The sequence below is a fragment of the Phaseolus vulgaris genome, unplaced genomic scaffold (assembly GCF_000499845.2).
Source record: "Phaseolus vulgaris cultivar G19833 unplaced genomic scaffold, P. vulgaris v2.0 scaffold_264, whole genome shotgun sequence".
In the NCBI taxonomy this organism is placed as follows: domain Eukaryota; kingdom Viridiplantae; phylum Streptophyta; class Magnoliopsida; order Fabales; family Fabaceae; genus Phaseolus; species Phaseolus vulgaris.
In genome coordinates, this window is record NW_027174192.1 from 1 (window position 1) to 9,953 (window position 9,953).

A 9,953-nucleotide genomic window follows, 5' to 3' on the forward strand; every position below is an offset into this window, starting at 1 on the left:
AAACTATCCGAGACTTAGGGTCTTCCATGTCAACAATAGTGATCCACATCTCAAAATACCCAAAAACTTCTTTAAGGGAATGAAGGAACTCAAAGTGTTGATATTGACTGGCATTCATTTCTCTCTCTTAGATTCGTCCATTTCATCCTTGACAGAACTCAGACTGCTTTGTTTGGAGCACTGCACACTAGACAAGGAATTATCCATCATAGGAGTGCTGAAAAAGTTAAGAATTCTTAGTTTTTCAAGATCTGATATTGAGAAATTGCCGGTTGAATTGCAACAGTTGAAAAAATTACAAATTTTTGACATAAGTAGTTGCTCTAAACTTAAAGAATTCCATCTGGTGTCATATCAAGCTTGATATGCTTAGAGGAGTTGTATATGAGAAACACCTTGATTCAATGGGAGGAGGAAGAACTTACTCGTCAAAGTAAAATAGCCCTTCTTTCTGAGTTGAAGCATTTGAGTCAATTGACAACTCTTGACATACAAATCCCAGAGGTTTCCCATTTGCCGAAAACCTTGTTCTTCGACAAGTTAAATAGTTACAAGATTGTTATTGGAGATTTGAGTGCAAGCTTAGAGACTGATTTCAAGATTCCAGAGAGGTATGAAACATGTAATTTTTAGCTATAGGATTGAAAGATGGGTTTGACATTCATTCTCTAAAGGGGGTCAAAATGCTGTTCGAAGGAGTTCAAAGTTTGCTTTTGGAAGAACTTAATACTGTCCATGATATATTTTATAGACTGAATTTAAAGGGTTTTCCATGTCTAAAACATCTGTTGATTGTAAATAATTCCACCATTCAATCTCTCATCTATCCAAAAGACAGACAACAGTCACAACACCCTGAGAAAGCGTTTCCAAAACTGGAGTCATTGTATCTATATAAGCTCAAGAAGATGGATAATATATGCTCCTGTAAACTTTCTGAACCCTCCTTTGGTAAACTGAAAGTCATCAAGATCAATCTATGTGGTCAATTAAAGTGTGTGTTTTCATTTTCTGTGGTAAATCTTTTAACTGTTCTTGAAACGATTGAAGTTTCTGAGTGTAACTCTTTGAAGGAGATTGTCTCTGTGGAAGAATCACAAAGGAACACTCTGAAATTCAAACTCGTGTTTCCTAAATTACTCTATTTGAAGCTACAATCTTTGTCTCAGTTTGGTGAATTTTATACCACATCAACTGTAAGAACCAAGAAAGAACTCTTCTACGAAAAGGTATGTTTAAAATTATACTCTAAATGTTTTTATCTTTAGCAGCTCAAACTTGTTTTTCACATTTTATTTCTTAAAGCGAATAGGAAGGGGTTTGTAAGGTGTTAAGACTTAAATCATCTTATCTACTGAAAAAATTAAGTTGAGAAAATTGAAATAAATTCTTTAATTTCCGGACACTATTCATGTGTCTCTTTGCAGGTTGAAGTTTCAAAATTAGAGAGAATGGAGTTGTCCTCAATCCCAATTCCAACATATGGAGTGATCATTATTCACACAGGTCCTCTTTTAAGAATTTGACACATTTGGATGTTAATGGTTGTTGGGAATTAAAATATCTAATATCATTTTCAATGGCCAAGTCTCTGTTAAGCCTTCAAAGCCTTTTTGTTAGTGAATGTGAGAACATGAGAAGCATCTTTCCTGATAAGCTTCAAATGGAGGTGAGTCGGTGGTCGGATTATATTTCACTTTCTAATTTTCATGTTCGATATTATGTTAGCATACTATATGTAAAATGTAGGTTCTCTAAGTCATAAATATCAGAAACTAGTTGACATATAGGTATGACTTGTCTTTCTTGTGGTTATGATGTCAAATTACAAGTTTACAACCCACAATCATAGTTTCAACTTTATCGCACTTAATATGATACCAATATACAATAATATCTTAACCATTATAGGAATTACAACCTTTATTATAATCAAAGTAAATTTTGCTCTCTCTTTATTAATTGAGTTTGCTGCTTGTTTGGCATCTAATTTGCTTAACTTATGACTATTTTGAACCAAAACAGGGTGGCATCTTTCCAAAATTGAAGAATATCAAATTTAGTAGCATGAAGAGTTTGCGTGAGATATGGAATTCAAAATTCCCTTCAGAATCCTTTAGCAAGCTAGACACACTAATCATTGAGAAGTGTGATAAATTAGTCAGTGTTTTTCCTTGTTACAATGAGGGAATATTTCACAGTCTATGCAGCCTGACTGTTAAAAAGTGCAGGTTAATGCGAACAATATTTGACATAGATGATAAAAAACATGATGTTGGGGATGTAACTAGCTTGCAAGATATTCATTTGGAAATACTCCCAAATTTGAAGCATATATGGAAATTGAAAGAGGGTCGAGGAGGGATTCTTAACTTGAACAATCTGCAAAAGATAATGGTTCAAAATTGTGTATGCTTAGAAAATATATTTCCATTTTCTGTAGCTAAGAGTCTTGGTAATCTTGAATACCTTGTGGTGAGTTCTTGTTATGAATTGAGGGAAATTGTGGCCAAAAGAGCAGCTGCCAACATTGATAATTTATCATTCAAGTTCCCTAAACTAAGAAGCATCAAATTTTCAGACCTACAACAACTTACAAGTTTCTATCCAGGAGCTTTTCAACTGTCTTGTCCAACCTTGAATGACCTATCTATTGAACATTGTGACTGGCTGGAACCATTCCACAAAGAAACTGTAGATGCACAAGAAAAGTCTGCCCTCTTTCCTGAAGAGGTAGTACTAAGCCTTTCAAATCTTTAACAATAATTTCTAATTCTTGTAAAAATAAATAAGTTATAAAACTGGAAAAATAATCTCTTTGACATGAAAAATGCACATTTACTTAAATTTATACTTCTTTTTCATTATCTATTTCTTATAGGTACTCAATAAGTTGAAGTCCATGCAAATTGAGTCTTGGCATGCAGAGTCACCAAACAGTTGTATGGGTGAAGGGAATCATCGAAGAAATAGTTTAGAAGAGCTTCGTTTATCTAGATTAATGGATACTGAGATCTTATATTCTTTTCTCCATAGCAATCCTAATCTGGAAAGTCTGTCCTTGAGTGATTGTTTCTTTAAAGAGATACTGCCTCTTGAAAAACATACAAAAATTGAAACACTGGGAGTAGTTCCAAAGCTGAAAAGCTTGAAGTTGATAAATTTAAGGAATCTTAAAGATCTAGGCTTTGAACAAGACATAATTCTTAAAAGGGTAAAACTCTTGCTTTTGAAAAAATGTCCTAGCCTGAAAACAGTAGTGTCTTCTTCGGCCTCTCTCAGTAACTTGGTGACTCTTGAAGTGGATAGTTGTGATGGATTAGTAAAGCTAATGTCACCATCTACTGCAGAAAGCTTGGGTCAACTCAACACCATGAAGGTAACCAAATGTAGTTCTCTGATGGAAATAGTAGGAAAAGATGCAGAGAATGCTGACAAAGTTGTTTTTAAACAATTGAAGACTCTGGAGCTTGTTTCTCTGAAGAACCTCCAGAGTTTTTGTAGCTCTGCTAGTTGTGAATTTGAGTTCCCTTCATTGGAAAAACTAGTGGTGAGTGCATGTTATAATATGAGAAAATTTTCTGACAAAGTCACCAGCCGTAGCACACCCATTTTACAAAATATATATGTGGTACCTGAAAAAGAGAAGAAAAGATATTGCTGGGAAGGTGATTTAAATGCTACAATACAAAAAATATTTCAGGATAAGGTATGTGTGTTTATGATCTTTTGGACCGAATTTTCATTTTACACTTTTTTATTTCTCTCTTTTAAAATTTATTTTTGAAATGACTTTTTGAATTATTGGTGAATAAAGAAAAAAATGAACAATAAAATTGAAATAAATTAAGAAGGAATTCCTGCTTATTAGATAATGAATTAGATTGAATATGAAATTCCATGTCAATCAAAATATTGTGATATTGTTTTGTTTTTTCTTAACTGTTTTAAGGAATTGAGAAATATAGTGGTTCTGAAGGTTACTACTCATCCTGCAGTTATTTCTAAGTAACTAGTATTTTTTCTCTGAATTGCACTTGATAAATATCTATGTGAATAATATTGTTATTAAAATTTATGGAAATAGTTATTTTTGAAATTTGTAGATATAAGCTGTATTTTTACTAATTAGGAAATAACAAAAGTGAAAGACAATTGATTGACTTAATATGGAGAGGATTATGTTGTATCCTAATATTAACTTCATGGTTATTTATATTCACAGAAATTTTTTGAAGGCATGGACATGATGAGTTTCTCTGATCACCCAGAGCTACAAAAAGCCTGGCAAGGTGATAAAGTTTATCCGCAAAATAATTGGTTCTATAGTTTGAAAATTTTGAAGTTGGAGAACTGTGAAATTCAACCATGTGCAATTCCATCTAATATTCTTCCTTATTTGAAATGCTTAAATGAGCTGTTTGTGCAAGATTGCAACAAGGTAAAGGTAGTTTTTGAGATGAATGTCACAGAGGGAACAGGAGCGACATTCCAATTGCAGAAATTAACTCTAGGCAACCTATCAGAGCTTAAGAATGTGTGGGAAAGGAATGGTGAAGGAACTCATAGCTTTCAAAATCTGCAAGAAGTATCTGTTCAAGACTGTGACATGCTGCAAACTGTGTTTCCTGCAGCCCTTGTAAAAAATCTTACAAAGCTTTACAAACTTGAAATTGAATCTAGTAGGGGGTTGTTAGAAATTGTTGGAAAGGAAGACAATTCAGCATCAGACGAAACGCAGAATTTTGTGTTCCCTTGTTTAACTACACTAATTCTTATTGCCCTGCCAGAGCTCAGCTACCTTTACCCCAAATCGTTCACTCTAGAATGCCCTCTGTTAAATACTTTAAATGTGTGCGATTGTCCAAAGTTTGATCTAATTCCTCTTTTCTTGTATCTGAAGGTATGTAATATGCAGATTGCATTTAATTTATTTATTAGTTTTTCGTCTACTAATCCTAATTCCAATTCACAGTCTTTTCTTTTTTGTTGTGTTGTTTTGACTAGGTCAATCCCAACCTGGAGAAATTGACACTCCAATGGAAACACATTTCGAGGTTAAATTCAATCTTAGGAGATCTTAAGGACCACTTTAAGGATTTAAGCACTATTGATCTGGGATTTGATGCTGATGAGGATGAGAAGCCTGTTTTGCCCATTCAAATACTCCAGAATGTGCCAAATTTAGAAGGAATGACTATAAGTTATTGTCATTGCCTAGAGGCATTCCGCACTCAAATTCCTGAAATTGGTCAAAACAGGAAGCGTACAGACTTGAAAACTTTGGATCTGACAGATGTATGGGAGCTCAAATCTATTGGGTCAGGGGATGTTCCATGGTTAGACATGATTTGTAAGAAGCTCCGTGAATTATATGTTTTCAGTTGTCCTCATTTCAAGGAATTAATGCCTTCCTCTTCAGCAGTATCTTTCTCCTTTTTGAAACAATTGTATGTGTTCAATTGTCAAAGATTAGTGTGTTTATTCACATCCTCGGCAGCAAAAGAGTTAACTCAGCTTGAGTGTATCTATCTCTACCAATGTAGATCACTAGAAGAAATAGTGGCACCTCGAGCTGAAACAACTTCAGGAGAGATCAAATTGCAGAAGCTATACTACATAGTTTTATATGATTTATCAAGCTTGAAATGTTTTTATTCTGGAAATAACACTTTGCAGTTACCCTCTCTGATAGAAATTGTAATAATTAAGTGCCCCAAGATGGAAATTTTCTCTGAAGGATCAATAGGACCGAATTTTTGTAGAAAAATTACAACTTCCGAGTTAAATGATGGATCGGTCATCGTGCATGATGATCTTAACTCGACTGTCAAAAAGGTGTTTCAACAACAGGTAACCTCTTCTTCCAAATCAATTACTACAACTTCAAATTTTGTGAGTTTGATGTCTTAAACTAGTGAGCCATTTCCAAACTTCTCTTTTGATCCATTGTGGCACACAGGATACCAACATTTGTATCTCAATAATTTCCTTATTATTGTGATTCTAATATTTTGATAATTTGTCAGTAGTTTATTGTTATTTTTATAAATGGAGACTTTTGTAGACTTTCAGTCACATATGTTATTTTCTGTTGTGCTCAGTTTTGTTAGGTTGGAAACTAGTGTTAATCCTTATTTTATGGGAGAGTTGGTTGCATGACAATGATTAAGTACAAAGTAATGTTTGTCTTTATATTGTGGAGGTTTTCTTATTTCTTTTGTGTGTTTAAAGTGACAATCTTTGTTTTCTGTAACACAACCTACTGCACTCAGCAAATATAAAATTACTTTTTTTCTCCCTTTCGTTGCACAACTTCATAAAATCCCTCTGTTCTGTTTTTCTGGTTTTACAAATCTTTACAGTTTTCTGATTTCATACAACATTTGAAACTGTACCTTACAGTTAAACATTGTGAATCCTTACATACTCGCCTTTACTCTTTTGTATGCCCAGAATCATTTAGTTTTCTGGAAGTCTCATATGTTGCAAGAGATATGGAAACCAGAGACAGGGACACTCCCAGAAGGGTATTTCCAAAATTTAACTTCTATGGTAGTGGAAGATTGTGATTTTTTATCAGATGCAATACTGCCTTCCCATTTACTTCATTTGCTAAATAACTTGAAAAAGTTGAAAGTGCGGAGATGTAATTCTCTAAAGGCAGTATTTAGTCATTCGAAGATCACTAATATGGGACCTCAAGGAATTCTCACCCATCTGAAAGAACTTCATGTGGAAAACTGTGAAGAGTTAGTGGCAATTGTTGCAAAGGGTGAAGCAGAAACTGATGAAGCTAATAAAGAGATTGCTATGTTCTCCAGCATAACCTTGTTGAGGCTATCGAATTTGCCAAACCTAAGGTCCATATATCCTGGAATGCACATATTAAAATGGGGTATGTTAAAAGAGTTGCATGTCAAACATTGTCAAAAGCTGAAGTTTTTTGCAACAGAATATCAAAACTCTACGGGTTTAAATCAAGATGATCAAGATGGATTTTCAACAGATCAGCAAGCAGTTGTCTCTCTTGAAAAGGTATGGCTGTTTAGACAGAACACTCCTAAACACACTGCATTTTGTGTTTACACATATACATTTATCATTGGGACTTGTTTTTAAGGTTATTATTGGGACATCCAACATTTACTTTATGTGTCACAATTTTGTGGCCTTCTAATCTTTTGTATTTATTTTGAATCCAAGGTTACTCCCTGCTTGGAGGTAATGTCTCTAGGTAAGGAAGAAGAAGCGATGATTTTGCAGGGAAAACTTCATATTGAGCTCCCCAAATTAAGCTCGCTCATATTGCAGTGCTTTCACGATGAACAAGGGGATGTATTTCCATTTGTTTTTGGTTCGAAGGTGTCAGTGTCACTCCCCACTATCGAAAAGCTTGGGTTGCTTCATTGTGCCTTCAAAGAGATATTCCCCGCTCAAGCACCAGGCATAGATTGTACTAAAATCCTTTCACAGCTTAAAACATTGGAGCTTCTGAGTCTCTTCCAACTTAAATCCATAGGATTAGGGCACTCCTGGGTAATCCCCTTACTACAAAATTTAAATACCTTACTTATCTGGGACTGCCATTGTTTGACAAACTTGACACCATCCACTGTGTCTTTCTCAAATCTGATCAAGCTTAATGTAAAGAATTGTCGGAAGTTGAAATACTTGTTCACATCTTCAACGGCCAAAACATTGGTTGTATTGAAGGAAGTTTGCATAACCAATTGTAAATCGCTAGAAACGATAGTGGCTGATACAGATGGAGATGGCCTGAATGAAGACAATGAGGTGGAGGAGGAAGGACAAAGGGAAGGTAATGAAGATGATGTAGAGGAGGAGGGACAAGGTGAAAGTGAAGATGAAGACGATGAATATGATGATGATGATGATGATGAAAGTGATGGAGATGAAGATGAAAATGAAGGTGACAGAGATGAAGATGATGGTGTGAAGGAGGAGGAGGGACAAGGTGGTGGTGAACTCCACGAAGATAAGGATAAAGATGAAGATAAAGCTAATGCTAATGCTGAAGTTGATGGAGATGAAGATGAAAATGAAGGTGGCGGTGATGAAGATAATGATGTGGAGGAGAAGCAGAAACATGGTGAAGGTGAAGACAACAAAGATAAAGATAAAGATGATGCTGAAGGTGATGGAGACAAAGATGAAAATAAAGGTGACAAAGACAAAGATGGTGGTGTAGAGGAGGAGGAGGGACAAGGTGAAGGTGAAGACGACCAAGATGAAGTTAAAGCTTATGCTAAAGGTGAAGGTGAAGGTGATGGAGATAGAAATGAAAATGCAGGTGAATGTGATAACGGTGGAAATGAATGTGAAGATGAGATTACATTCAAGAAGCTTGAGATTTTGACTCTTAAATCATTACCAAAACTTCGAAGCTTTTACAGTGGGAGTTCCACTTTGAATTTTCTATCCTTGGAAGAAATGTCGTTAAGAAAATGCTGCAGTGCGAAACTTTTCCGTTTTGGTGACAAAGTTCCAGAGAAATTAAGAGTGGAAGTAGATGAGTTTAAACGTGATATGAATTCTGTGTTCATGCAACAAGACGAGGCAGAGGCATCCTGAGTAAGTATATATTTGATTAGCTTATTCCCATGGAGACAGGTTGAATTAATTATAAAATCATGGACATTAGCATTGTAAAAGAATTAATAAGTTTTAGAAATATTTGAACGAAGAACAAATTAGTACTTATAAAATCTTTCTATACATTCAGTGAAATATCATAGAAGATTATATCATCATTCTCATTGAAACATCTTTTCTATGGACAGTTCTTGTTGACCATGTGGTGGTTGTAAACCTTCTATATGATCTAATGGTAATGTATTTTTTCTCACTCTGTATTCTTTATTTACTTATTAGTTATATTATATTAACTTAGCTTATTAGACACATCTGGTTTTACTTTTTATTATCTTTCAATATTAACAATTTTAATATGATGGATTGTACATTATGTTGATTTGATTTTGTAATAAATCTGTTCAGAATCAAATTTAAATACAATCAAAATTATGATCAGATCATAGAAGACAGGTTATTTATTGGTGTTCCTCTGATTTTTCCTGGTTCAGTTTTGTGTCTTTATTTTTTCCCGACTAGCAGATTTTGTTTGCTCATTGGAACTAATTCTGTCAATAAATCAATGGTGTCATGTTTACTCACGCCTTACACAATAAGGTTTAGTTGTTATGAATCTCTTACCTATCAAAGTTCGTGTTCCACACTGCTCCTGAATAGATTTGACATATAGGTTTGAGACTGCTTTACTTTTTGCTACTATCTAACGTAGTTGTTTTTTCTGTTTTAAATCAAGGTTCAATGAATCAAGAGAATCAAAGAAGATAAGGGCATAGAATGGTGACAACAAGTATGAACAAATGGAGGTCTTTACTTTTGTTTTCTGTTGAACTGTGGCGGTGTTCAAGAATAAAGGGCTGCTATATTGAAGTGTTTTGAAGTTATACAAGGGTGTATGTGTTTTGTTCATAAAGTGGTCTTGTATTTATATAGGAGCAAAGGTGTGTATGTTTTTAAATCAGAGGTGTTTCATGTCACCTGAGAAGGACGCTACATGGAGTAAGTTGGCAACTTCATGCATTTCTACAGTTGTTGTGTATAGTTTTTAAGGTCTAAGGTGTTTCGTGAATATAATGTTTGCATGACATGTATTAACTTCTCTATAAAAGATATTTTTCGTAATGAAGATGTGTCATGACCATCTATAGAAGGTATGTATAACTATTGTTATTGTTGGAGATTTTACATCCATAAAATCATAAGAAGAGAAATGTTCGTACTTCTTAAGGAGAAGGCGTTGTTTTTGCGTTTATATAAATATAAATTTTATTATTCTAGCACATCAAATAACAATCCTCATAAAGTTGTTCCTTATTAGTCTAATGACCATTTTTCCTTTA

At 34.3% G+C, this 9,953-nt stretch overlaps 1 pseudogene; it reads left to right on the forward strand.

Moving 5' to 3' along the window:
* Positions 1-6: 6 nt before the first annotated feature.
* On the forward strand, positions 7-9,735 carry LOC137817605 (uncharacterized; annotated as a pseudogene).
* Positions 9,736-9,953: the final 218 nt, after the last annotated feature.